This window comes from Mauremys mutica, chromosome 2 (genome assembly GCF_020497125.1).
Source record: "Mauremys mutica isolate MM-2020 ecotype Southern chromosome 2, ASM2049712v1, whole genome shotgun sequence".
NCBI classification, from domain to species: Eukaryota; Metazoa; Chordata; order Testudines; family Geoemydidae; genus Mauremys; species Mauremys mutica.
In genome coordinates, this window is record NC_059073.1 from 109,789,328 (window position 1) to 109,817,088 (window position 27,761).

General features: G+C 42.0%; 2 long non-coding RNA genes across 2 annotated transcripts in view; both read right to left on the reverse strand.

Moving 5' to 3' along the window:
- LOC123365390 overlaps positions 1-27,761 on the reverse strand; it is a 340,326-nt gene that overhangs the window by 244,121 nt on the left and 68,444 nt on the right. The window lies entirely within an intron of this gene.
- Positions 2,232-27,761, reverse strand: part of LOC123365392 — a 30,582-nt gene continuing 5,052 nt past the window's right edge. Inside the window, exons 2-3 of the long non-coding RNA XR_006577562.1 lie at positions 3,424-3,575; positions 2,232-2,736 (exon numbers count right to left, since the gene is read on the reverse strand). This is a non-coding gene — a long non-coding RNA (uncharacterized LOC123365392). The remainder of the gene's footprint in view (positions 2,737-3,423; positions 3,576-27,761) is intronic.

Here is a 27,761-nt window from a genome sequence, read left to right on the forward strand (position 1 = left end):
ACCGCGGAAACGCACGTGCCGCCCTAAGGGAACACGGACTGCCCCCGCCGTCCGCGGCGGCAATTTGGCACGCTGCTTGGGGGCAAAACAACAGGGACTGCCGCCCCTTGAAGATTGCCGCCCCTAGCACCAGCTTGGAATGCTGGTGCCTGGAGCCGGCCCTGTCTGCAGTCGATTTGGAGGGTCTTTACTAGACTCGCTAAATCGACTGCCAGTGGATCGATCTCAGAGCTTCCATCCCAGCTGTAGTATAGACCTGCCCCTCGAATTCCTGGAACCACAGATTCAAATCTTGGCATGATCAATTCAACTGGTCATTCTTGTGAGGCCATGTGTGAAACTTCGTCTGTAACAATGTTAGAGATCCCTAAAGTACTTTACTTATCAGGTGTTTGCTTCCTCATCCTTCGCCAAAAATATCCTCCCCTTCAACTATACACAGTTTCAATCCTGGCAGTGACAATATTTCAGTGGTACTATCTAGTTTGTAAAGTACTTTGGGATCCTTCGGGATGAAAGGTCTCAAAGATATAATTTGTTTTGTATTGATAGTTAGAAGGCTGTTTAATTCCATTTTATTGACAAATAAGTATTTTATTAAATGCAACTTGAAGCTTGTAAGAAATTCAAAAAAGTTCAGACTTAGTTGCCCCTACTTATAATTTATTATAAGATGTTTTATTGTAATAATTTTAGGGCGCATAAGAGAAAATTTTAAAAATAAATAAAAAATTCAAAGACACGCTAACATGATAAAAATGCCATAAACTTTTAGAATCTTTTTAAATTAAGATTAATTCTTATTTTCAAAAATGCCAAATTAACTTAATTGTTAGAGTGCTGTTTGCAGAGCAGACATGGTGCTGCTGAGATAATGCTCAGACTAGGGCATGGAATTCCTACAAACTAGAGCCAGGTATAAGTGGAGGTTGTGCACTGACCTGCACTCAAATCCACAATCTTAATTGAAGTACCCACCATCTCATAGCTGATGGCACCTTACATAAATAAAGTAAAAGTTGCCAAAAGGTGTCTGGCACTATACATAAAATAAAAACTTCAATAAATAATCATATACAGGGTCAAATGGTCCAACTGTAGCCTGCAATCTGTGACACAAATATAAACAAAAATAGGAAGCTAAACCATCATTGATAAAATGACCCAAATAAGGAGGACTTAAAAGTTTCAAGATAGCAAAAGATGGATGACCTTAGGTGAGGAGCACCATAGCTTCAGGCCTTCTTAGAAGCCTCTCCTCTTCTGACTCTCATCTGGATCCAGATTAAATCTCAGGGTAATGAGAAATTCTGCTCATGGGACACATGCAAAAATTCCTTTAAGGCATCCAGGTCCTAGGATTATTAAAGGATTTTATATACTACAGGCATATGCTGTGTTTGTCCTCTACATGTCATAAGAATAGCAGCCCTGTTGAGAAAGGCCACTTGCCAGCACTACATCTTGCAATAAATTCACACACAAATTTAAAAGCAGCAGGTGTCTGTCGCTGTGAGGAGCCTGAGCAGATCCATGTCTAGCATCTAGAAGATATAATGGCAGAATGCAGCCAAAAAGGAGGAATTGAACTGTGTGTAAACCCACTTAGCAAGCAAGAACAAAAATATGCTCCAGGACCACTGTTACTCGAGAACAGAAGTGACGAAAAATTGGTTGTTGCACTGTGATTACTGAAATGAAATAGGCTGAATATATAAAATTGCAAATAAGGGGTGTGTACCACAGCATCTCGACTCTAGCAGTCAATACCATCACAATCCACACCTGAAAACCCACTCATGATAGTTAACAGAACATTTGCCTCGAAGGGCTAGCACACAATAGTGGTGTTAACCGGCCTCTAATAAAACGTGAGAGACCATGTCCTCGAGGCTCAGTTGAGGCTTTAATATATATTGTCCATGTGAGCAAACCTCTGTAGGGTACATTTAAACCTCTAGCGAAATTCAAGATACACAGTTAAGGATTTTTGCATCCTGAATTAACACTTCACTCAGCAGGCAGCTCCACATCAGTTATCCATAGGAATGAATTAAAAAAAAACAAAACACACAACCACACACACACACACACACACACACACACACACACACACACAGGTTATTCAGAAAATATTTTAAAAATTATAAATATGCAAAATGGCTGCAGGCATGCTAATTATTGCAAACAAATTGTAAGCATAATCACACCTTTACATATTTAAATTTTCATGCATTTTAGCCTCATTTGTGGAAAAGGGAATTAATACATTTTTATAAACACAAAACATTGTTGCATACAACATTTGTTATCATTTGCATTTTTTCCTCCAGTAACACAATGTGATGTGCATCCACAAAACATCAGGTGAATGCTACCATTTTTTCCCCCTCTGTTGCTGTTCTTACCACCTTGAGAATAGCTCACACTAAAACCAATGTTAGACACACAATTTCCCACCCTTTGACTCCTTTCCACTCGGAATTATTCCTAAAGGAAATATCTTGAATAAATATATTTTAACCATGAAGGAAAGTGCCAACATTTAAAAAAGAGATATCGATCCTAGAGACAGAGTTTCTCCTTGTTATAACCAGAAACTGATGAAATGCACAGTAGTGGGGAAACTGAAGGCCGAAAAGGTCCATTTTTCACAGCTGAACCTCAGATTTGCTTGCCTGTGCCTAGAAGTTCTAACCTCAGCCCTTCTGCATCTCTCATCCTCAGTGTCGGCAGCTAAAAGAAAATAGACAGTCTTACCCAATAATATATATATTCCTTTAAATAAGTCAACTGAATGTTACACCTTATAAAGTCTCATGTTACTGAAAATATTTTATGGTGTTGCTTGAAATTGAATTTTGTTTCTCCTGTTATTGACGCATTCAGTTGCTAGCTCCTGTCTACTCAGGTGGAAAAATTATATTATGCACATCACAAAAGGGGGACAACGACTCCAGTAAGGTTTTGACAACTCAAAGGGATTCCTCTATTTATAAAATAATTTATATAAAATAAAACAACAAAAATAATTTTCCAATAAACGTTTTTCTTTGTCAGCACATACATGTAGTCCAGGGGGAAAACAACAAAAACAAAAACCCACACCAAACCCCCATTTACAAAGCCATTCTGTTAATGGCAGAACACAGTATTTTCTGTTGTACAGAAGATCAGAGAGACTTTCAGGATAAAGCATTTTCTCAACAAAAGGAATTGGTGTAGGCTCAACCTATTGAAAAGAATCACTGACAATCTTAATGTATTCCTTTCAGTGAAACCAGTTCTGTGTGCTCCACAGAAGGCACATCAGCATCTTAAATAAGCATCCAGGTTACATACCCTTCCAGCTGCTTGTAAGCAGATGAGAGTGAAAACACTTAGAACCTGAAGGCTGAAACCAGCTGCTATCCTAGAAAATACCTTTGTTTCATAAAACATCCTTGTAGATCAGAATAAAAATAAGCATCTTCACAATTTGAAAGAGTCTTCATTCTTCTCAGCTAACAGAAGCGAGTTAACCTTTCACACTCGGCAATTTGGGTGATAGTCATGCAATGCTTGATTTCATGATTCTAAGGAAAGGAAGGAGTGAGAGCAGCAGAATAAGGATAATGAACTTTTAAAAAAAAACCAGGCTTTAACAAACAGAACTGGTAGATAAAGTCTCATTGGGAGAAAAGCCAAGGGGAAAAAGGAGTTCAGGGGAGCTGGCAGTTCTTCAAGGAGACAATATTAAAGGCACAACTGCCAACTATTCTGAATCAAAGGAAAAAGGAAGAATAGTAAGAGGCCAGTATGGCTCCATCAGGAGCTCTTTAATAATGTGAAAATCAGAAGGGAATGCTACAAAAAGTAAAAACATTGTCAAATGGATAAGGAGGAGTACAAAACAGCACATGTATGTAGGGACAAAATCAGAAAGGCGAAGGCACAAAATGAGTTACACCTTGCAAGAGACAAAAGGCAGTAAGATGTTCTTTAAATACACTTACCTTTGTCTCTCTCTTACTCCTAGTGTAGGTCCTCTACTTCGCAAGGAAGGAGAGCTAATAATTGATGACATCAAGAAAGCTGAGGTGCTTAATGCCTGTTTTGCTTGTCTACACTAAAAAGTAGAACCAGATACTCAACACAATATTAACAATCGGGGGAAGAAACTAGGCAAAATAGGGAAAGAACAGGTTAAAGAATATTCAGATAAATTTGAGATATTCAAGTCAGCAGTGCCTGATGAAATTCATCCTAGGGTACTTAAGGAACCAGCCAAAGCAATCTTTGAGCTGTTAGCAATTATCTTTGAGAACTTCTGGAGGACAGGAGAGGTCCCAGAAGACTGGAAAAGGGCAAACATAGTACCTATCTCTAAAAAAGAGAACAAGGAGGACCTGGGGAATTATAGACCAGTCAGCCTAACTTGCATACCTTTGGAAAGATACTGGAGCCATTTATTAAACAATCTGCAAGCATCTGGAAAACAACAGGGTTATAAGGAATAGCCAGCATAGATTTATCAAGAAAAAAAAATCATGCCAAACCAACTTAATTTCCTTCTCTGATAGGATTAGTAATCTAGTGGATAAAAGGGAAGCAGTAGACATGATGTACCTTGGGTTTAGTAAGGCTTCTGATGCAGTTCCATATCACATTTTCATAAGCAAACTAGGGAAATGTTGTCTATATGAACTTACTATTAAGTGGGTGTACAACTGGATGAAAGATCATACTCAAAACATAAGTTACCAATGGTTTGCTGTCAAATTGGGAGGGCATATCTAGTGGGATTGTGCAGGGGTCAGTCCTGAGTCCAATACTATTCAATATTTTCATTAATACTTGGGTAATAGAGTAGAAAGTGTGCTTATGAAGTTTGCAGAGGATACCAAGTTGAGAGGAGGCTCAAGCACTTTGGAGGGCAGGACTAAAATTCAAAATGATCTTGATGAATTTGAGGCTTGGTCTGAAGTCAACAAGATTAAATTCAGTGAAGACAAGTGCAAAGTACTTCACTTAGGAAAGAAAAATAAAATGCACAACTACAAAGTGGGGAATAACTGTCTAGGTGATAGTACTGCTGAAAAGGATCTGGGAGTTATATCCCATTTGTGGTGCCCTATGAGTGGAGTGGTCAATGTGCTGCAACTGCAAAAAAAGGCTAATAAGATTCTGGGGTGTATTAGTAGGAGTGTTGTATGTAAGACATGGGAGGTAATGGTCCTGCTCTGTTCAGCACTGGGGAGACTCAAGCTGGAGAACGGTGTCCAATTGTGGGCACCACACTTTAGGAAAGACGTGGACAAATTGGAAAGAGTCTGAGGAGAGCAACAAAAATGATAAAAGGTTTTAAAAAACTGGGCATGTTTAGTCTAGAGAAAAGAAGACTGATAGGGAAACCTGATAGTCTTCCAATATGTGAAAGGCTGTAATAAAGAGGCTGATGATCAATTGATTCTCCATGTCCACTGAAGGTAGGACAAGAAGTAATGGGCTTAATCTGCAGCAAAAGAGATTCAGGTTAGATATTTCTAAGCTCTGGAATAGGAGGTCATGGAGTCCCCATCACTGAAGCTTTTAGAAATGAGCTGGACAAACCTCTCAGGGATAGCCTAGGTTTACTTGGTCCTGCCACAGTGCAGGTAGCTGGACTTGATGACCCCTCAAGGTCCCTTCGAGCCCTACATTTCTAGGATTCTGTTGCAGGAGAAAAAAAATCTTCCAGCTTTAGAGACTGACAACATAATACAAAGATTTCAGAAAACACCAAACAAAACGAATATGGATGAAATGCACACAGCTCTTTAAAAAGGTGAGTGCTGTCTCTTTGGAATTTCTAAAGAAACCTACATGAAAACAGAAGTTGGCTGGACCTTTGTGTTTTGTGGACTGCTTTCTATTTCATTACCTTGTGAGACTGAAAGAAAACAAAATTATCCCATCTTGGATCCACAAATAAAGTAGCCTATCCACCCATTTTCCCCCTCTACGCACATGGATTTTTTAAAAAAGAAAATAACCAGAATATCCCAGATATCTGCTGCACCCTTAGAAAAGTCACCATAAATATTATTTCTAAAACAAATCACAGAGGTACTACTGTTGGGATAGGGCCTAAAGATGATGTGAATCTAATCAAGATACACAAGACCTGCTGCAGGAATGATTACATTAACATACATGTATTAAGTGTAGGACAAATACTAAAATATTTTCAAACTGGTCAATTTGTAATACAAATTTAAAAAATAGGTCGTCATTTGACTTATCTGGGTCAGAGGTTCTTAAACTTTTCATAGTTAGGGCCTCATCTTTAATACAATGTCATGTGGACCACCACTCCACCCCAACATGATTGCCTGGATCACTCCCTGCTCCCATTCACAAATACATAATAGCGCTGACAAATATAGCACTGGCTTACTTGGAAGAGTAACATTAGAAAAGTAATTGTGTTTTAGCTTCTTTTAATGCAATTTATTGGCTGGAAACAAGAATGATGGCCACCACTATGTGGCCAGCCAACTCACCACAGACCACATGTGATCCATGGATCACAGTTTGGGAATGTCTGATCCAGATCATTAGACATAGCTGCTCATAACTCTCAGTTACAAATACCATTTAATGATGCTGTGCAGCATTAAGTAAAAATATCCTTTCTAATTAAAGCTACATTTGTGCTTGAGTTAAACACTGGCATTTAATAAATCTTGCATGAGATGATCCTAAAGAAAAAACACACACTAAATATTTATTTTAATTTAAATGCTGTGTGACTCAAATGTTGGTAGCTCTAAGTCTCTCTAGTTATTATTCCAATCTCACAGATGGGTCAGGGTTCAGTGATCTTCTCCTTTCTCTCAGACCAAATTGCATAAAAATGCAATGAGTTTAGCAGACTGATTCTGCTACAGAGCCAGATCATAACTGGGGATGCAGCCAGCCTCCTCTTTTTCCTCCCACATTTAGTCACTTGGTCCATGAGAACAGTGTGGGCTTGCCTGACTTTACACTATTCCACTCCCAAGTCACTATGAAATCATTGTTGAAGAGATGCTTAGCATCACAGGCATCTCAGCAGGAAAGGGCCTTTTTTTCCTAAAGTGGGCACCCCGCCCTCTCTTTCCTCAGAGTTATATGTTGCAAAGTATGTAGCCATTCAGATTAATAATGAGAAGAGAGCACTGATCCCCCTGGACTTGGTCCATTTTAAAGCTATGAGAACTTGGATTTCTTTCAGTTACTGAAAAAAAATGAAATGTGAGGAGGGAAGGGGAAGTTCACATACACATCTCTTGGGAAAGAGAAAATTATGGAGACATTTATTATGCATATTTGAGCCAAATTTTCAAAATGCCTTCAAGCTACCCAGATTCGTGCATCCAAATTTGTACCCCCAAGTTACTGCTCCTACAGATATTTGAATGCTTAATTTTGGGCACTTCTGTGACCACACAATTTGCATCTACAAATCCACATTCTCGGCAAGCAAAGACTACTCACACAAGAACATGAAGCAAATTTGAGCACATAAGAATAGATACTGCTTTTGAAAAATTTGGCCTTATAAGTTTCCCCAGTATATGATTTTATGATTAGCAACCTACTGTGGGAGACCAAGAGCTGAATTCTTTGTCAGACATATGCCTGATTTCCATTGGTTTCAGTGGGCAGAGCTTAGCCATAAAAATATACAGAAAAATAAAGACATCAATTACTCATCAGAAAAAGCTAATGTTTGGGAAAAAACACTATTGATAGAAGTTAGTGAATTGTGATCTGCTCAAACAAAAAGATGGGCCTACAGGGAAGATATACACAAAATGCAGTGATAGTGGAGCAAATCCTTCTTTTCTCACCTTCCACACCAACTTCAAGTAATCAGGCAGATTGAGGACAGAATAATCTTTCCCCTCCTTCACTTTCCACCTCCCCTCCTCCCCACACTTAGGACTGCAGAAAGGGAATGGAGCTACTCCATAGCCACAAAAAGCAGTTTAGAATGAATCCTCAGCCCTTGTTTTCCCGCATGTTGGGGAAGGCAGGGTGTGGAGGGGGCGGGGAAGCCATGGGGAAATGACCAGGGGATTCTGATTTCTGATCCACCTGTCCCCTCCACTGAGCTGGAGGAAAAATATGTGTCCATAAATGCAAATCCTAACCTTATTCTTCTCAAAATGCTATAAAACAATAGAAACAAAAAATGTGCTAGCAGTCTCTTTTGGCCTATTGTTTCTTTTACTGATCTAGTGAATTTCATTATTACTGCAATATCCGAAGGTGTTACTCAGTACTTCACTTCTTCTATTGTTGTGCGCACCACAAACAAAAATGATGGTTTTGATTTGTTTGTTTAAATAAAGCAAGTTCTAGTTTGGTAGCATATTCATTTCATTTCCCCCCCACCACCAACCTTAAGAAAATCCAGTTTTTCCCGTACATTCTTTTATTTAGTACGTCAGTTCAGTTTTTGGTGGGAAGAAATGGTTGCTTAGTCATGTTAGTCTATTGATTCTGAAACAAAGCACAGGGCTGGCCTTACCATGAGGCGAACTGAGACGGCCGCCTAGGTGCCAGACTGTGGGAGGGGAGCCACTAGGACCAAGAGTGTAGAAAACTGTGTCTGCTGCACATGTATTCTCTCTGCTCTAGCTGCACAGAGATGGTGGAGTGCTGTGCTGCAGGAAGGAGGGCACAAGAGACAAAACAGGCAGACAGGAGAAAAGGTGAGAGGGAATAACAGAAAGCAGCAGGAACTGCTGTGGGGTAGAGGAGGAGGAGGAGGAACCTCTCTAGCACCCCCAGGAGCCTGGGCTGATTAACTCCTAAAAAAAGGAGCCACCGTGGCTTAACAACCATGTAAAAGAAGCAGTGAGAGATAAAAAGACTTCCTTTAAAAAGTGGAAGTCAAATCCTAGTGAGGCAAATAGAAAGGAGCACAAAAACACTGCCAACTTAAGTGCAAGAGTGTAATAAGAAAAGCCAAAGAGGAGTTTGAAGAACGGCTAGCCAAAAACTCCAAAGGTAATAACAAAATGTTTTTTAAGTACATCAGAAGCAGGAAGCCTGCTAAACCACCAGTGGGGCCCCTTGATGATCAAAATACAAAAGGAGCGCTTAAAGATGATTAAGTCATTGCGGAGAAACTAAATGGATTCTTTGCTTCAGTCTTCACGGCTGAGGATGTTAGGGAGATTCCCAAACCTGAGCTGGCTTTTGTAGGTGACAAATCTGAGGAACTGTCACAGATTGAAGTGTCACTAGAGGAGGTTTTGGAATTGATTGATAAACTCAACATTAACAAGTCACCGGGACCAGATGGCATTCACCCAAGAGTTCTGAAAGAACTCAAATGTGAAGTTGCGGAACTATTAACTAAGGTTTGTAACCTGTCCTTTAAATCGGCTTCGGTACCCAATGACTGGAAGTTAGCTAATGTAACGCCAATATTTAAAAAGGGCTCTAGGGGTGATCCCGGCAATTACAGACCGGTAAGTCTAACGTCGGTACCGGGCAAATTAGTTGAAACAATAGTAAAGAATAAAATTGTCAGACACATAGAAAAACAAACTCTTGAGCAATAGTCAACTTGGTTTCTGTAAAGGGAAATCATGTCTTACTAATCTATTAGAGTTCTTTGAAGGGGTCAACAAACATGTGGACAAGGGGGATCCGGTGGACATAGTGTACTTAGATTTCCAGAAAGCCTTTGACAAGGTCCCTCACCAAAGGCTCTTACGTAAATTATCATGGGATAAAAGGAAAGGTCCTTTCATGGATTGAGAACTGGTTAAAGGACAGGGAACAAAGGGTAGGAATTAATGGTAAATTCTCAGAATGGAGAGGGGTGACTAGTGGTGTTCCCCAAGGGTCAGTCCTAGGACCAATCCTATTCAATTTATTCATAAATGATCTGGAGAAAGGGGTAAACAGTGAGGTGGCAAAGTTTGCAGATGATACTAAACTACTCAAGATAGTTAAGACCAAAGCAGATTGTGAAGAACTTCAAAAAGATCTCACAAAACTAAGTGATTGGGCAATAAAATGGCAAATGAAATTTAATGTGGATAAATGTAAAGTAATGCACATTGGAAGAAATAACCCCAACTATACATACAGCATGATGGGGGCTAATTTAGCTACAACGAGTCAGGAAAAAGATCTTGGCATCATCGTGGATAGTTCTCTAAAGATGTCCACGCAGTGTGCAGAGGCGATCAAAAAAGCAAACAGGATGTTAGGAATCATTAAAAAGGGGATAGAGAATAAGACTGAGAATATATTATTGCCCTTATATAAATCCATGGTACGCCCACATCTCGAATACTGTGTACAGATGTGGTCTCCTCACCTCAAAAAAGATATTCTGGCACTAGAAAAGGTTCAGAAACGGGCAACTAAAATGATTAGGGGTTTGGAGACGGTCCCATACGAGGAAAGATTAAAGAGGCTAGGACTCTTCAGCTTGGAAAAGAGGAGACTAAGGGGGGATATGATAGAGGTATATAAAATCATGAGTGATGTTGAGAAAGTGGATAAGGAGAAGTTATTTACCTATTCCCATAATACGAGAACTAGGGGTCACCAAATGAAATTAATAGGCAGCAGGTTTAAAACAAATAGAAGGAAGTTCTTCTTCACGCAGCGCACAGTCAACTTGTGGAACTCCTTACCTGAGGAGGTTGTGAAGGCTAGGACTATAACAATGTTTAAAAGGGGACTGGATAAATTCATGGTGGCTATTAGCCAGGATGGGTAAGAATGGTGTCCCTAGCCTCTGTTCGTCTGAGGATGGAGATGGATGGCAGGAGAGAGATCACTTGATCATTGCCTGTTAGGTTCACTCCCTCTGGGGCACCTGGCATTGGCCACTGTCGGTCGACAGATACTGGGCTAGATGGACCTTGGTCTGACCCGGTACAGCCTCTCTTATGTTCTTATGTAACACCAGCTTCTCAGGGAACTTCCTTTTTCCTGCTGCTTCCCTGAACCCACTTGAGGAGAACAGGCAGCCAACTGAAGTAGTAAGAGCGAGTTAGGCCCTTAAGACGCTGATATCTTCTCTCACTCAGGCCCTGCTACCAGCCTGCTTAATTTGTCCCCTTCAACTGAGTGTTGAGATCCACTATAGCTGGCACAGAACAGCAGTCATGAGTGAAAGAAGAAAATGCCCCTCTGGGGCACCATTCAGAAAAAGAAAGAAAGCAAAGGAAGCTTTTCTATCTAAGCAGGAAGGAGCTCTCCTGAGATACATAAACACAAATGTTCACGGTGAGCCTTCTGGCCCCAGTGAGGATGTGAGTGGTGAGGAGATGCCTGATCTTCTAGTTAGTCAGAGTGCAGGTGACCTGGCAGCTACTGCAGCATCCATATCTCCATCTCAAATGGATGTAACCATGCACATTCCTGAGGAAAAGTGTAGATGAGAAAAGAATGTGGTGGAGGCACAAGAAACAGCTGCTGCTGAGTTTAGTTCCTTAAGTCTAGATGACCCAGGACTGTGGACCCACTTGAGCAGTAGCCTGAGGGACTTCCTTGAACTGCATGGGCCACAGCAAGTGAAAAAACTTCATGTTCCCCAAAGACAATGAAAATAGAAGTTTCCATCCAACACATTACTGGCGTGAAATCCCCTATGGTGACAAAGTGGAGAGGCTATGGCTTAGGTACTCCAAAACCCAGAATGCCGCATACTGTTTTTGTTGCAAACTCTTCCAGTCTAATGTTCCAGCCACATTGGGTTATACAGGAACAAAGGCCTGGAAAAATCTGCTAGAAATCTGACATGCCATGAGAAGGCAGCAAATCACCAGAGAACATTCCATAGGTGGAAAGAGCTTGAGATGAGACTAAGGTTAAAGGCCACCAGAGATGATCAGCATCACGAGAAGATTGCATCAGAGTCTCTTTACTGGCAAAGTGTTCTGAAAAGGCTCATTGGCATTGTGAGAATGCTTGCTACCCAAAACCTAGCACTATGTGGCACTTCAGATCAGCTGTACATGCCAAACAATTGAAACTTCCTTAAAATTGGGGAGCTGATGGCAGAGTCACCACTCAAGAAATGTACACACACTACCTTGGAAAAACCAATACAAAATGAGATCATACAGTTACTGGCAAGAAAAGTCAAACAGAAGATTGTGGCAGAACTGAAGTCAGCAAGATATTACTCCGTTATTCTGGACTGCACACCTGACATCAGCCATATGGAACAAATGACTGTAATGGTACGTTTTGTAACAGAAACTATTGAAAATGTCTCTGCAATGGTGACTGTTCAAGTATTTTCTAGAATTTATTGACATTGATACTACAGGAGCTGGTATGACAAATGTGCTTCTTAAAAAGCTAGAAGATATAGGAATTGCGATAGCTGATATGAGAGGTCGGGGCTACGATAATGGTGCAAACATGAGAGGAAAGAACAGAGGAGTGCAGACACGGATCCAAGAGTTAAACCCTCGAGCTTTTTTTGTCCTATGCAGTTCTCATTCATTGAACTTGGTGGTCAGTGATGCAGCATCACTTTGCACTTTTTTTGTCCTATGCAGCAATTTTTAAAATGTAATTCAAAGCATCTATGTATTTTTCTCTGCATCAACTCATTGATGGCAAATTTTGAAGCAACATCCTCTCTGACATTGAAACCACTGAGTGCCACATGATGGGAAAGTCAATTGGAGGTGATTAAGCCTAACACACACCAAATTGGGAAGATGGATGATTCCACAGTTGCCATTATGGAGGATAATGCTATGACAGGAACTGTTCGTAGGAAGATAGTGCCAGAAGGAAATGGAATCACCAGAAACATACATAACTTCACATTTCTGTGTGGCTTAGTGTTGTGGCATGACATACTGTTTGAAATAAATGTTGTAAGCAAGAGACTCCAAGGTGTTGACTTTGATATATCTGGAGCAATGGAACAACTGGACAAAGCAAAGTCATACCTACAGTCTTACCGGTCAGATGAGGGATTTCAAAATGTTCTGAAGAGTGCACAGAAGTTGACAGAGAAACTTCACACTGAAGCTATTTTCCCACCCATTCGAGGATACCAGAGTCACCGAAAACGACATTTTGATTACGAAGCATGGGATAATCCCATAAGAGACCCCAAAAAACAATTAAAAATTGAATTCTTTAACAGGTGCTAGATTGTGCAATACAGTCAGTTGAAGAACATTTAATTCAGCTCAAGGAACACAGCAGTATATCTGGGATGTTGTATGATATTCCAAAACTCCTCACTATACCTGAGGAAAACCTACACCAGCAATGTAGGGCACTAGAGACAGTGTTGACACATGATGACATGCATGATCTTGATGCGAGTGATTTAGGTGATGAACTGAAAGCCTTTCAAGATACATTTCAACAGAATCAACTCCAAAGGCTGTTCTGGAATATATGTGCACAAATAAGATGACCATCTTTCCAAATGCCTCTGTTGCTCTGCGCATACTTTTAACACTTCCTGTAACAGTTGCCAGTGGAGAACGCAGCTTCTCCAAGCTGAAGTTAACACATCTATGCTCCACAATGACACAGGAGAGGCTGGTCAGCCTTGCAACCATCTAAATAGAGCATGAGCTGGCCCAGACTGTGGACCGTCAGCAGGAAGCAGTTCAAATCTTTGCAACCAAGGCGGCCACAGAAAGAACCACTTTGATTATTCAAACAGATAAAAATGCTAGTGTTCACTATGCAGACAAGAAAAGTTAACTTTCAAACGCCTGAACAGCAAATGTAAGTGTTACTTAACATTTTTGAACAAGGCATTTTAAGTTGTTAGTTCTCCTTTATTGGGGTAGGTAGCAGAGCAGTACCATGAGAGTAGAACTGGAAGACGACAGAATTGAGACCTTTCAAAGTTTTGGCCCAAGCAAGCGAGCATGGGGCTGTCACTTGAGCTCCCCGCCTCAGGTGCCAAAATGTTGTGGGCCGTCCTGACTGAAGATGACAGAACAGTGATTTGCCTACTTCATGCTTTAAAAAAGGTTTAGTCTCGTGATGTAGGAATGAAATGGGAGATTTGAGTAATTTTAATTGCCCAATATTCTGTTGAACTGGCATACAAGTCTGAAAGTTTAGGAAGAACAAACCACTCATCTAATCTTTATTCAAGGCAACCTGATGCAGATAGTGTGACAAAAGTCTGAACTCTAACTGGTGGGAGTTAGTATAAGATATCCCTTCCAAAACTGGGGTAACAACTTGCCTCTATCAGTAAACAAATACACGTAGGTGTCCTTATTTGATCAAGTATCAGAGGGGTAGCCGTGTTAGTCTGGATCTGTAAAAGCAGCAAAGAGTCCTGTGGCACCTTATAGACTAACAGACGTATTAGAGCATGAGCCTTCATGGGTGAATAACCACTTCATCACTCTTTGCTGCTTATTTGATCAGTTTGACAGGCCCTCAAATAAAAGGACAAGTTTGCCCATCATTAATGCAGAGCTACTTGAAACATTTCTAATATAGATCTGTCTCAATCAGGCCCACCCAACAGATATGTAATACCCTGGCTCAAAGTGTAAATAATAAAAGACTGTTGCAATTTCCTGTCTCATCTGTCTGGTTAATGGATTTTGTTGTAATGCTTTAAATTAACAATATACAAAAGTCGGATTAATTAGGGTCTAACATTGCTGTGGATTAGTGGGTTATACAGTCCTGCAAAGTATAGCTCATTTTAGGGATTCCATTTGGGATCTGAAATTTTCTAAAATACGACACTATTCGAAAATCAGTTAATCAAAGACATTTGAGAATATTCATTTACACTGCTATATTACTTCAATGTACAAAAATGTGCCTCCTGTGGCCTTAAGGCACATACATAAAAATTACTACAAAAAACAAAACACATCTATACATCAGTTGAATCAATGTAACTAACATTCCCATCCCTCAAAGCTCCCTGCACAAGAAATGGGCTTTGCAACATGCAATGGAAGTCAACTATTTTAGGCTGTCTCCAACAGAAGAGAAAGAATTCCAGAGTAGGAGTTTCTGCATGGAGAACATTCTTTTCCCTTCCATGTCCCAAATGAGTGGCTAAATACAAAAAAAAAAGTAGTCTGAGGTACATAGAACCCAAGCTTCTAATGACTTCTACAGATTTTAAAAATATCTTCAATTGCACCCCGGGGGGAGGGGGGGAACCACAGGAGTCTGGGAAGAAAAACTGTAATATATTCCATCTATGAAACACCTGTAAGTAGACAGAAAATTCTTCACTAGCTTAAGTTTGAAGGTTGAAGGATCTTGACAGGTAGCCCCAGTGCACTGAAATACAAACAAAAAAAGCATATAAGCAAAAAGGTTGCAACCTCCTTGCCACACAGTGTTTTTGGGGGAAAAAAAAAAAAGCACTCTCAGCCACCAGATTATCAAGATGTGGCAAAGGAACTACTAGGACTCCTCGATTGCAAACTTTAATAGGCATTGAAGAAGAAATAGGCATTCCCTCCTGGTCAGTGACAGCTATCAGACACCACAGCCATCTCCTTGGGTTATTCCCCATCAGACAACCAGTATCACCTTTGGTCTGATCCAAAAACAGATTCAGCCAGCTGACTCTAATCCAACCCCAGTCTCATCCAGGCAGCAGGAAAGTTGAACAGCTGCATCACCAACATAGTTACGTTGAGGCAATTTAAGATGCAGTGCTAGTACCCCTAGCAGTTTCACATACACTGACTTATACTGCTTGTCTACTGAACACCACTTGGAAGTTAAAAAGTGTAGGTTTTGATCAATAAAGTTCTACATGACTTGGGACCTTGTTCTCTAGGAGACCACCGCTTATCACCATTACTCCTGAGGAAACTCTGCACCACTACGCAATGCAGAATTTGTGCAGAAATTAATGTTGTGTGTGCAGAATTTCCTTCTCTCCCCTCAAAAAAGGGCTGCAGAGCTTCTGGCTACCACTATGGGCCGTTGGACCCAGCAGAGTCCATCTCCCAAATAGAAGACACTGCAGGGAGCTAAAAGGTTCCTGGCAGCAGCACTTCTCAGCATGCCCTGAAGGAAAGAGGTGGCATTCAAGAAACTCTATCCAAGCCCAGGACCCAGCATCAGGCTGTTTCTCCCTCTGGATCCCTGGGCTCTGGGGAAGAAGAGGGTCAGAGAACTGGAAATGGGTTGTCATAGGGATTTCTTTAACTCTCTACTCCTGAGGGAATTTTGTGTGTCTGTATTTTTACAGACATACTTGCTGACCGGTATTTTGAAATAAATTACTAAAATAATTGAAACTGGCATGACTATATATAGTGTTATTTTGACAAATAAAATATGAAGATTTTAAAATAGTGTGCAGAATTCCCCCTGGAATACCCCATGTTATATTGCCAGTGTCACAATTAGCAGAAGTGATCAAGCTGGAACAGCCTCAGAGTAGATGGCTGATGTGTGGAAGAGGTGTTGGTAGAGCCTTTACCATATGAGGGGCATTTGATTCTGAAGCTGTTTTCCTGCCTCATTCCATTAGAGCCTGGATGTGTTAATCTTCCAAGCACATCTTGTCTTATCTTTATTCCCAGGTTTTTTATTGGAGTTCTGATTGAAAGATAATGGGATTATATTTATTATTCTTTTCTTGTGCAATTGTTATTTGGAAATTCTGGATGCACAATTTGTCTGTGTTCAATGGCAGCTTGGAATTATTCTTAGTTTTGTTTACTGTATTGCACAGCATCTAGAATGAGTGATAGGTACTTTATGGATAAAAAACAAATGAAATTAAAATACATTAAAATGGGCAGGCAGGATGGCAAAATAGAGCCCTGCAATACTGCACACAAAAGACCTTTTAAGTTAGTTCTCCCCTCGGGATCAAACATAATATCAGCCTTTCTGCTATGGTCAACACTTGCTTGTTGGCCAGTGCTAGAAGCAATTACTCAGCTAACAAGGGGCCGACTTTCCCATGCCCCAGCGAGTGCTCGACTCCTGGCCTCGCCCCACTCTACTCCTTCCCCCAAGTCCCCACCCTGCCTCTTCCCACCCCTATCCCCTCCCCTGACCGCACTCTCGCTCCTCCTCCCAAAGCCTCCTGCACACCGCGATACAGCTGATCCTGGCAAGCAGGAAGCAATGAGGAAGGGGAGGCTGATAGGGGGCTGCCCCGTAGGTGCTCCATCTCCAGAGCACCCATGGAGTCGACGCCTATGCTTGCACAGCCTCCACCATACCCAGGCTTAAAATCAGATTGAGAGGGGTTAAAGAAATCTGGGGACTCCAGATTTGTGTGTTGAAAATACTGAAGTAGGACTAAAACAAAACAGATGGCAGTACACTGCCAGATCCAAGTAATTCTAACCTATTGCAACAATTTTAAAAAAGAATATTTGCTGACTCTATAGCAGTTCTCAGCCCCTAAATGTCAAGAGCACAGCAATCTCAAGGAAAGAGACAAATACATTTAGTGGCCACAGACTTTCCATAAATCCCATGATTTGGGAGCTTACTACTTGTCCTCTCCAAGCAGCAAAGTGAAATTTACTAAAAATCTTAATCCCTGGAGTGCTGAGACAGCACTTCAGAGCTCCAAGTTTTCATGTATTTCACTTGACTGCCAGCACACTGAACTCAGCAGAGAGGCACAGCAGGGGAGGGCAACACAAGATTAAAGCGTGGGGGAGGGGTAATGACTGCATAAGGGCTGCAGTGAAGGTGAATGTAGAAAAACAAGACATTAGTAGCAGAGGGGAGAAAGAAATAGTGTGGGAGGTAAGTAGAAAAAAAAATAAGGATACTCCTAAAGGGAATTCTATGTCAAAAAAATTAAATTCTGCACCAAAAAATTAAAATTCCACACACAATATATAAGATCTGCAACTTTCTGCAAATTTTATTTGTCAAATAAATGTGGAGGCTCCAGCATGGCATTGAGGAGCACAGGCCACTGGTTGCACAGAGGTGGGAGATCACTGTGCAGCACTCCCTCTTCCCTCCTCCGGGACATGGACCCAGCGGAAAGGTTGCCCCCAACCCTGACACAGTGCAAGGACCAGGCCTGCCCCAGAAACACCCCAGAGCCCTGCCTCTCTGTGCCAGGTGCACCAGGTGTGGGCAGGCAGGCTCAGCAAGGCAGGACCCAAGTGTGGAGGAACTTATTGTGGGTTGAGAGGGTTCTGTTTGGGGCAATCTGGGTGTGTGAGGGGCGAGATCTTGATGCACAGAGGCTTGTTGGGGGGTTCTGGGTACAATGGTAATAGGACTCTGCAAGGAGGTCCTTGTGAAGGTAGTTGGGGCTTAGCAAGGCGGGTCTGGATGTGGGGTGCAGATGCTGGGGGAGTCAGGCTCAGTGGGGTGGGGATCCAGGTGCAGCTGTTTGGGGCTCAGTAGGCTGGGGATCTTAGTTCAGGTGGCTTGTCGGGGTGGTCCAGGTGCAGGGGGAGTGGGGCTCAGCGAGAGAATGGAGTATGAGGGGGTCTGGAAGCACGGGAGTTGGGTGAATGGGGGGAGCAGCTCCCTGTACAGTAATCCCTTCCCCTGTGGCTGAGGAGAAATGGGTGCAGGGAACACAGGGATGAAGGAAGTTTGCAGAGCTTCCTACAGCCCGGGAGAAATCTGGAGGTGGGTCTGACCTGGCCCTGGATGCTATGCAGGGGAAGAGGAAGTCCTGTCCTTCCCAGCCCAGCTGGGAGTAGCAGCTGAGCCTGATGCAGCCACCAGCCGGGTCTTCCCCAAATCCCATCCTCTACCTCACAGTGATTTACCTCTCTGCCTGCTGTCTTGGGCACCAGAAACATACTGCTGGGTAGGGTCACATGACCGCTCGTGGCTTCCATTTGCTTCCCCATCAGAAAGTCATTTTTCTGCAGGGAAGCAAAGAAATCTACTGGGAATATGAATGCTGCACATGAGCAGTGGTGCAGAATTTCCCCAGGAGTAATAAGAATCAAGTTAGAGCATCTGCTCACTTACCTGGGAATCCAGCAGATTCTTGCTTCTCCCTCTCCCCCCACCCACTCCGCTTTCAGCTCACTGCTTTTTCTGGGTTCCTATTTTTAATCATCTCCCTCTTCTTTGCTCTCTCCCTGTATTTATTTACTTAGGATGGTGATAATGAGAGCCCTTAAACACTCAGAGGGTTTCAAGTGAACATTTTATTTAGTTTTAAATCACTTGGGTTCACAGCCCTTCCCCTTGTGTTTTGGTTCATTTTTTCAAAGAACGCCAAAGGAAAAAAAGCAAAGCAAAAACACAAATCAGTCCTTTAACAGGGTTTCAACAAAGTTATACATCAACTATGGGCCATACAAAAAGTTCCCAAAACCTTTACTGAACATTTTGAGTAACCTGGATTGAATATGAAAATTATAATGGAACCTGAAACTAGATGAATTTTGACTACCTTTTTTGTACTGTTGGGACATTTTGCACATTAATACTGATTGGCTTCTCTCTTTTTTGTGAGAATCTCACAAACACTGATGAATGTGTCTTCACTGTATCCTTGTGGGGTATGAAAGGATCATCGTCATCAAAGTGAACGAAGCACCAGAGAGATTAAGCGACTGGCTCAGGGTTATGCAGGAAGTCTGACACAGAGCTGAGAAATGAAATCAAATCTCTGGAGGTCCCAGTCCAGTGCCTTAATCACTAGTCCAACATCCTTCCCTTAGTAATAACTCCTGGTCACGGAGTTTCCAAATGCTAGAATGGGAAACAAATCAGCCCCCTTCAGCCCCACTGAAAATAAATGGGACATGTTGCTATTTTTAGTTAAGGCCAAAAATTCACAAGTGAAGTCCTGCTATTCCTAGAATCGTGAGCAGCTTTACCCCATACACCCACACAGAGAGCTTAATATTGCAATACTCATAAAAGTAACCAAGAGCTAGCAACACAGTATCATCAATGGTCTGGCAGATGTACAGATAAAGATTGTTCATAGAAAATGGAACTAACATGATGTATGCCAATTTTCACCATGATCATTTGGCTCATATATTGCATCCCTGTCCACTACTTTTTATCTGTTTCTCTTCACAGACTGAACTGTATTTTCCTGTGTCTGTAGCTCAATTTGTGCACTTCCATAAAGATACGCAATCCAAGTGGAAGGCTGGTGTAGTGACTAAGGTACTAGCCTGGGTCTCGGGAGAGCCAAATTCATATGCCTGCTTCACCACAGGACTTCCTGTGTGACCCTGAGCATGCCTCACTACTTAATAGTACTTCCCCTCCTCAGAGGGGTGTTAGGAGTACAACTATATTAAATATTGTGAAGGCACTCATTTTGGTAATGAGGTCCTACAAGTATAACAAATAGATAATTACTTGGTCACTACATGCCTGGACTTGATTTAAGGAAGAAATCATATAGGCTTTAAATCTCATCAACAATTAACTAAGGCATCCAGTACCCACATCCAGGGCCGGTGCAAGGATGTTTCACGCCCTAGGCAAAACTTCCACCTTGCACCCCCCTCCCCACTTCCTCGCCCTGAGGTGCCCCCCTTCCCCCACGGCAGCTCCCCACCCCCACCCTCCGCCCTGAGGCACCCTCCCCACCCCAGCTCTGCGCACGAGCACCCCGAGCACGTCGTCGCTGCTTCATTTCTCCCGCCTCCCAGGCTTGTGGCACCTAAGCTGATTGGCATCGCAAGCCTGGGAGGTGGGAGAAGTGAAGCAGCTCACCCCTGCCCCGCCTCCTCCACGAGCACGCCATGGCTGCTTAACTAAATGCCGGTGGCGACTGGGGCAGCCGAAGATCTGGCCGCCGTGGTCGCTGCCAAAGAAAATGGCGCCCCCCAAATCCCAGTGCGCTAGGTGACCGCCTAGGTCGCCTAAATGGTTGCACCGGCCCTGCCAACATCTACATATATTGTTTGAATGTATTTGTATCAAGTGTATCACACAAGTCCAATAATAAGATTATAAACATTAACTCCTATTGTTATTACAATGAAGTTATAGATCATAAAAAGACAATGAAGGAGCACAAACAGCCTACAGTTCATGCTGAAAAGATTGTGCACATTAATATACCATTTTGACTACAGTTTTTCCAGTGCACTAATTTATAAGTGTTGGTGAGAGATTTGTAGAAACTCCAAAAGGTCTAGTAATGTTACTGTTAATAATGCCCTCATATAAATTCACAGTACACCCAGACATTGAATACTGTGTGCAGTTCAGGTAATCCCATCTCAAAAAAAATATTAGAACTAAAAAAAGTACAGAGAAGAGCAACAAAAACTCATTTCTTGGGGATGTTGTGATGGCCAAAAGTATAACTGGGTTCAAAAAAAAATGTAGATATATTCTGGGGGGGGATAGGCCATCACTATGTATTAACCAAGATGGTCACGGATGCCACCCCATGCTCTTGGTGTTCCTTAACCTCTGACTGTCATAAGATGGGACTAGATGACCGGGGAGGGATCACCTGATCATTGCCCTGTCTGTTCATAACTTCTGAAGCATCTGGCACCAGCCAGTGTCTGAAAACAGGATACTGGGATTAGATGAACCATTGGTCTGACCCAGTGTGGCCATTCTTTTGTTCCTTTTGGCTGATAAAGCTATGTGAATGTATTTTTTTGCATGTTTGATGTACTTTACTTTCAAAGTAGGTAGATATTGGGGGATAAATCTATAGGAGCATCAAATACCTTGCTCAGTTTTTTCTCAATTGCTTTCAAAAATTTCTCCTGGAAAGGGCAGGACCATGTCATGCATGTCAGATGATACATGACATCTGGGGCACAGAGGCAATAGCTTATTGAAGGAGTATTTTTCCTTATATATAGTAAACATGGTAGCAACATAAAATACATAACTCAGATACAGAAATGACTTTAAAACAATATTCAGAGTAGTTCAGGTACGTATCAGTCTTCTATTATACATTCACATAATTCTATAGATAATATCTTATTGGCATGGTGACCTTCATTTATATAACTGACAGCCAGTTAAGGAGAACAAAACACACAAAATTCAAAAACACCCCTCTACATATCTATGAAGGCCACCATGCCAATAAGATGTTATCAATGTCAATAAATAGATTTAGAAAAGAAGTGCTCCCAAGTCCCACAGTTCAACAGTTCTGTGAACCAACTAACATACAGAAATCTCTATTGCCAAAAAAGTCATATGGGTCCTTGACTTAAGAGGGAAGTTAAAAATACAGGCAGAACAGACAGACTTGTTAAACAGAAAGCAGAGTAGTTTTTCCTTTCTACAAGGATTCTCAGTGGAAACCCTTAATTCGTACACCTGATGTACGTTTAGGATAAGCAAATGTGCCAGTTTCTACTGAAATCCATGTTTAGTTATCATTTTAGGAGAACCAGTCAGGGTAATATGCAGCATTCTCTTATCTTTGTGGCTCCTTCTCCCACTGTAACATTCCAACTCTTCCCTGTCTGGCTCCTTTCCCACTTCCTCCCTTAATCAAACTTAGCAGCTGCCACTGTGCTAGGCCCTCCCACCACCTTTACCACAGTGACATTCCCCAGAGTACAAGCTGGACTGTTAGTGTCTCCTTAAAAATTTCACCCGGTGATGCCTCTTCTATTGCTTTGCTGGGGAACAACCACCTCTCCCGCTTCCGTTCACACACAGCCTTCAGCATGTAAATTCACACCTTGTTAAATAAATGAGCACTCTGACCAGTCACTCATGAATTACACACAGGATGACACCTGCAAATTCTTAGTCCCAGACTTCCCACAGAAATGTGCATCTTGTACTGCACAGTACCCTCCTGGACAGTACAAGCTCATAGTGGGTGCATCACTTCAAAGGAAAATTATAATGCACCAACCTTATCCCAAATGGAGTTTCCTCACACACTTCAATCCAAACACAGACTGGTTAAGATAATAAGGTAAAGTTTATTAACTACAGAAAGAAAGATTGTAAGTGATTTGTAACCAATCCTGATTTATGCATAAAGAAAATAAATGAGTAATATCCAAGCTAATACCTCACTTAACATGCGAAGTGAGCTGAAAAGCAAAGATTTGGTCTCACCATGAAATTCTCAACAGCTATATGCTGGGTCTCCTTCCCGCCTGGGACCACTACCACTTCGTTCTTTGATAGTTATTGTTGTCATGAGCAGAGAGACAGGAGGAGGAGGAGGGGTGGTGAAATGGGGCCTACAATGTATTTTTCTCTCTTATACCACCCTCCTCTGAGGCTTATGCACCACTGGGATGTAGGCAACACATAGTCCGGGTTGGCTGAGCCGCATGTGGCTCGTTTACTATTAAAGTGCAGCTCTCGGAGCCCTCCACTCCACCCTCATTCCCTGCCTACCACACTGGGGGGAGAGAGCTCGGGGCTTCTGCTCTGCAGCAAGGTGGGCTTCTGCCAGAGACAACTGGTGCCTGCTGAGAGTGGGGAAGCACAAATTTAAAAGGTTTGCCCCCTCACCCTGAGTCATACCCCCCCAGCTACACTCTCCTCTTGCCCTCAGCAGCCCCTCCCTGCACTGCCCAGATGTTAGCTCCACATGGAGAGGTGGCAGCAAACAGCTGGGAGATGCAGTGAGGTAGAATGAGTCAGCAGCAAAAGCAGCTGTTCTCCCAGCTGTCTACCGCTGCCTCTCCCCACAGCCTCAGCTCCCAGATTTCTGGCTCCAGCAGCTGCCATGCAGGGAGGGGGCCCAGCATCACCATGTTACCGAGTGAGCCAGCAAACCCTGACAAAAATCTGGGGAAGGGCACGTGACCCCACACGTCCCCCTCACACATTGCTTCTGGCTTCAGCCCAGCAGGAAGGGGGGGGAGGTCCTAGGGGCTTCAGCCCCATGGGGTGATTGGGGCTGAAGCAGGAGTGGGGCTGAACCCTCGATCCATGGCAGGTGCACCCCAGCTCTCAAACTTCTGACGATTGTCATATGTGGCTCAGCAGGTCAGTAAATTTAGCTACCTCCTCATGGACATCAGGATTGAAATGTTCCTGTGATGCAATGTAAATTTCTTATTCACATGTCAGTGTGTCTTTGTCTCTGAAAAACTGGTTACCCTGAATTACAACACATTTCAGTAAAAATCATAAAGTAGAATCTCATAACTTCACATATAGTGTTGCTACATACTTTAATGGGATAATATTCAGCAGATTATGAGTTTTCAAATGATACAAGGCATACTCTGTACGGGATTTATCAGTCTTGTAAGAGTAGTGACCATAATAGTAGACTGTCACAACAACCATCTCCTCTGATTCTTCAGGCCTACCATATTTTAGCCTGTCTCTCAGACGCCACTTATGTAAATATGGCAAATTCACACACGAGGAGGCAGGGGAAAAAAATAATAAAAAAAACCAGAGAGAAGCAGACAGGGCCTGGTCTACACTTAAAAGTTTTGCCAGCGTAGCTTTGTTGGTTAGGTGTGTGGGAAGAGTCAGATACCCTCCAAGTGATGTCTACGTTGCAAAATCCTTAGAACAGACACTGTTACACAGACAGAAGTCCTTCTCAAGGTACGGTTTAGTACATTTGAGGAACTGATGTAAGCTATACCAACAGATAGACTTTTTTGCCAGCATAAGATGCGTCTCCATTAGACATGTTTGCCAGTGTAGCTATACTAGTATATCACCAAAGCTTTTGGACACCATGTGACTGCTGGCCGGTTAGCAACATTCTTTGGTGAACATACTTCATAATTAGTTTGTCAAACCTAATAATATGGCTGTAGCAAGAAAGACACCAAAACTGAACCAATGCTAATGGATGCAGTTGCTGGACTCAACTAGCAAAATCCTCATTGCTGATCTTATTCTGCTACTAACTATGGAGCAACTGATGAAGATGATGAGAATCAAACATCAATCTGCTGCTCTTCAACCTTCCTCAGTGCCCACATTTCACTGCTGTACAAGAAAGCTGGTATAACCATGCTTCCATAGATCTACAGCTTTGTCATGACATCTCAGAAGCTACTGCATGGCCCAGAACATGACAGCAGCTGCGGCTATATAAGCGTCCACATCTTTTAAACATCCTCCAGTACTATGATCCTTCCTGTACACTTCTGATGTGCTCTGTGGGAAAGGCCACGATACTCAGTGCAGCTTCAGACTAAGTTGTTCCATTATCAGCCAGATATTTACCTTGACACAGCTTTTTGAGAAGATGACTGAATTTAATAAGCTATGAGTAACTTTTTAATAGACTTCTTTCAGGCCTTTGATTCATTGCATCAAGCAATCCTGTAGGGACGGATGTTGTGACTCATGGTCCCTGGGAAGATAGTTATTGATAAATGGAGGTCTATAATGGAGTGGAAAGCAGTGTTGGAGTTTAAGTTAGGAAACGGGAAACTATGCTGTTTATCAGGAGAGTTTGGCAATGCTACATCCTGTCACCATCATTGTTCAATATCAGCATTGATGGGATAAGCTTGAGGAGGCAGATGTTGGTGGCATCAATCTGATCATTTTGCTTTAAGACCTCAAATACACCAATCATATTGCTTTGTTAGCTCAGTCTGGTGAATTGCTGCAGTTGATGGCCAGTCTGGTCAGGCAAGCAGCAGCATGCCAGGTCCAGTTATAAATCCAGATAAATCTTTACCATCAAGCAGCTACCAACCCTAAATTACAGTCAGCTCAATATTAACCTGACGGGTTACTGAGCAAGTAGCAACTGTCAAATGCAGCGGTGGCTCCAGGCACCAGCGCTCCAAGTGCTTGCCTGGGGCGCCAAGCCACAGCGGGCACCCTGCTGGTCCCTGCGAGGGTGGCAGTCAGGCAGCCTTCGGCGGCTTACCTGCGGGAGGTCTGCCAGTCCCGCGGATTCGGCGGCAATTCGGCAGTGGGTACGCCAAAGCTGCAGCACTGGTGGACCTCCCGCAGGTGCGCCGTCAAAGGCTGCCTGACTGCCGTGCTTGAGGTGGCAAAAAAGCTAGAGCCACCCCTGGTCAAATGCCAGTATAGCTATACCAGCAAATCTTTACTAGGGTATATAAGGCCTAGTACATGACATACCAAGCAAGTTAAAGGCAGCTCCTGGGTCCATCTTCAGATGTCATTTAGGAGGCAGGAAAGGCGTTTCAGGGGAAAGGCAGCAAGAGTGGAGATAGTCATAAATGAAAGCCATAAGACTAGGGCAGGAACTATAACATGCCCAGCTATCACATGGTTCCTCCTCTCCCTTCCCCCCCACCAGTCTTATTTCCCACACCCACATATTATAACCATATTCCACCCACTTGCCACTCCCCAACTGCATACCCCAAAACCATCTGACACCCACAAGTGACATTCTCTTTATGGTGAAAAAGTGCTCTTTGTTCCCTCCATCCTATAGATCTCCCAATATTGCATATGCCCTGAGAGGTATGCTCATCTCACAGGAGTCTACCATTCCCTTTAATACAGAAACAGCAAGTATAAGCTTATGACAATTATCGTTTCCACTTTGGTTATAAAGCTTAGAATATACTAAAGTAAATGCAAATCTTAAGAAAATAATTTCTTTCAAGGACTTAGTTAAGAGATTTGGTAGTAAGTGCAACTTGTAGAAAATTCATAGAAATTGTTTCTTGTCATACCCATTGATGCAGGAGTTAGAATTTAAGTAGCTGCTGAGTTAGATCTCTCATTCACTGAGAATTAGTCTCAGAAGAAATATAGCGGAACACTAGAAATGCATCTAATTCATTATCTTTGCAAGATTCTAAACATATTTATTGCTAAAGTTTTCAAACTTATTAAGAACCTAATAAGTACCTGGATTTTCAGAGAGAATAAAATCCTGCAGCTCAAATCCAAATCAACTGAGCTATTTCTGCCTCCACTTTTGAAACCTCAGACTGCTTATTTAAGTCCCTAAATACGGATTTTGGTGCCTAAAAAGTTAGGCACCCAAATTTGAAAATTTTGGCAAGTGCTCACATTCCTATGTCCTGATGCTGATAATAATTATTTATTTATTGCAGTATATTTATTGTTTTCTTGCAAATAAGAAAAAAATCCATTAAGAAATAAAGCTATTTCAAACTCAAATGAAAGAGAGAGAGAGAAACACTTTGGAGGAGAAAAATGAAGTAAGTAGGTTTTAAAATTATGGAACTTTGGAGCGATCTTAGTTATATACGTTATACATAAAAAAATAGTTTAGTGCAAGGAGGAGGGGGAGGGAGAAAAAAACAAAACAAAAAACCCCACCAAACAGGAAAAGTCAATATTCTGCTGTGTAGATCTAGTGGATAAATTCTACTTTGGGGACCACATATCAATGTTTCTGCTGTGGCAAGCTTTTCAATAGTGCCAATATAGCCTATATACTCCTTTTTGCGGGCATCTTCTGTGTTAAAGATAAAAATATAGACCTTTTTGGTCTTTTTCCATGCACATTTTAGGAGCATTGCCCATACACAGGCTGACACCCAGAGTGACAAAATTAGCAAGTTATGTAAATGAAATGAAGTTGTGATGAATTTGCAGGACATGTGTCAATGAGCTTAAAAGGAAGAAAACATGAAAAGAATTTTTCAAAGTGTTAGTTTATTTCTAAAGGTTCCACCTTTCACTCCACTGGGTTGCAAATTCTTCAAAGTAAAGTCTATTTCAAGCCTAATTAGCAGTAATGCTGCTGACAGGTTTTTTCCCTGCTAGCCCACATTTTCAATAAGAAAAAATAAAGGTTGAAGGTGGGGGTAAATTAGTAAGAGTTGCTGTAAATCATTCTTTTCTCTTATAAAGATAAGCTTTCAAATGTGGCATAGGTCACAAAAGAGATGAGCTACATGTGTTTACTCTGATTT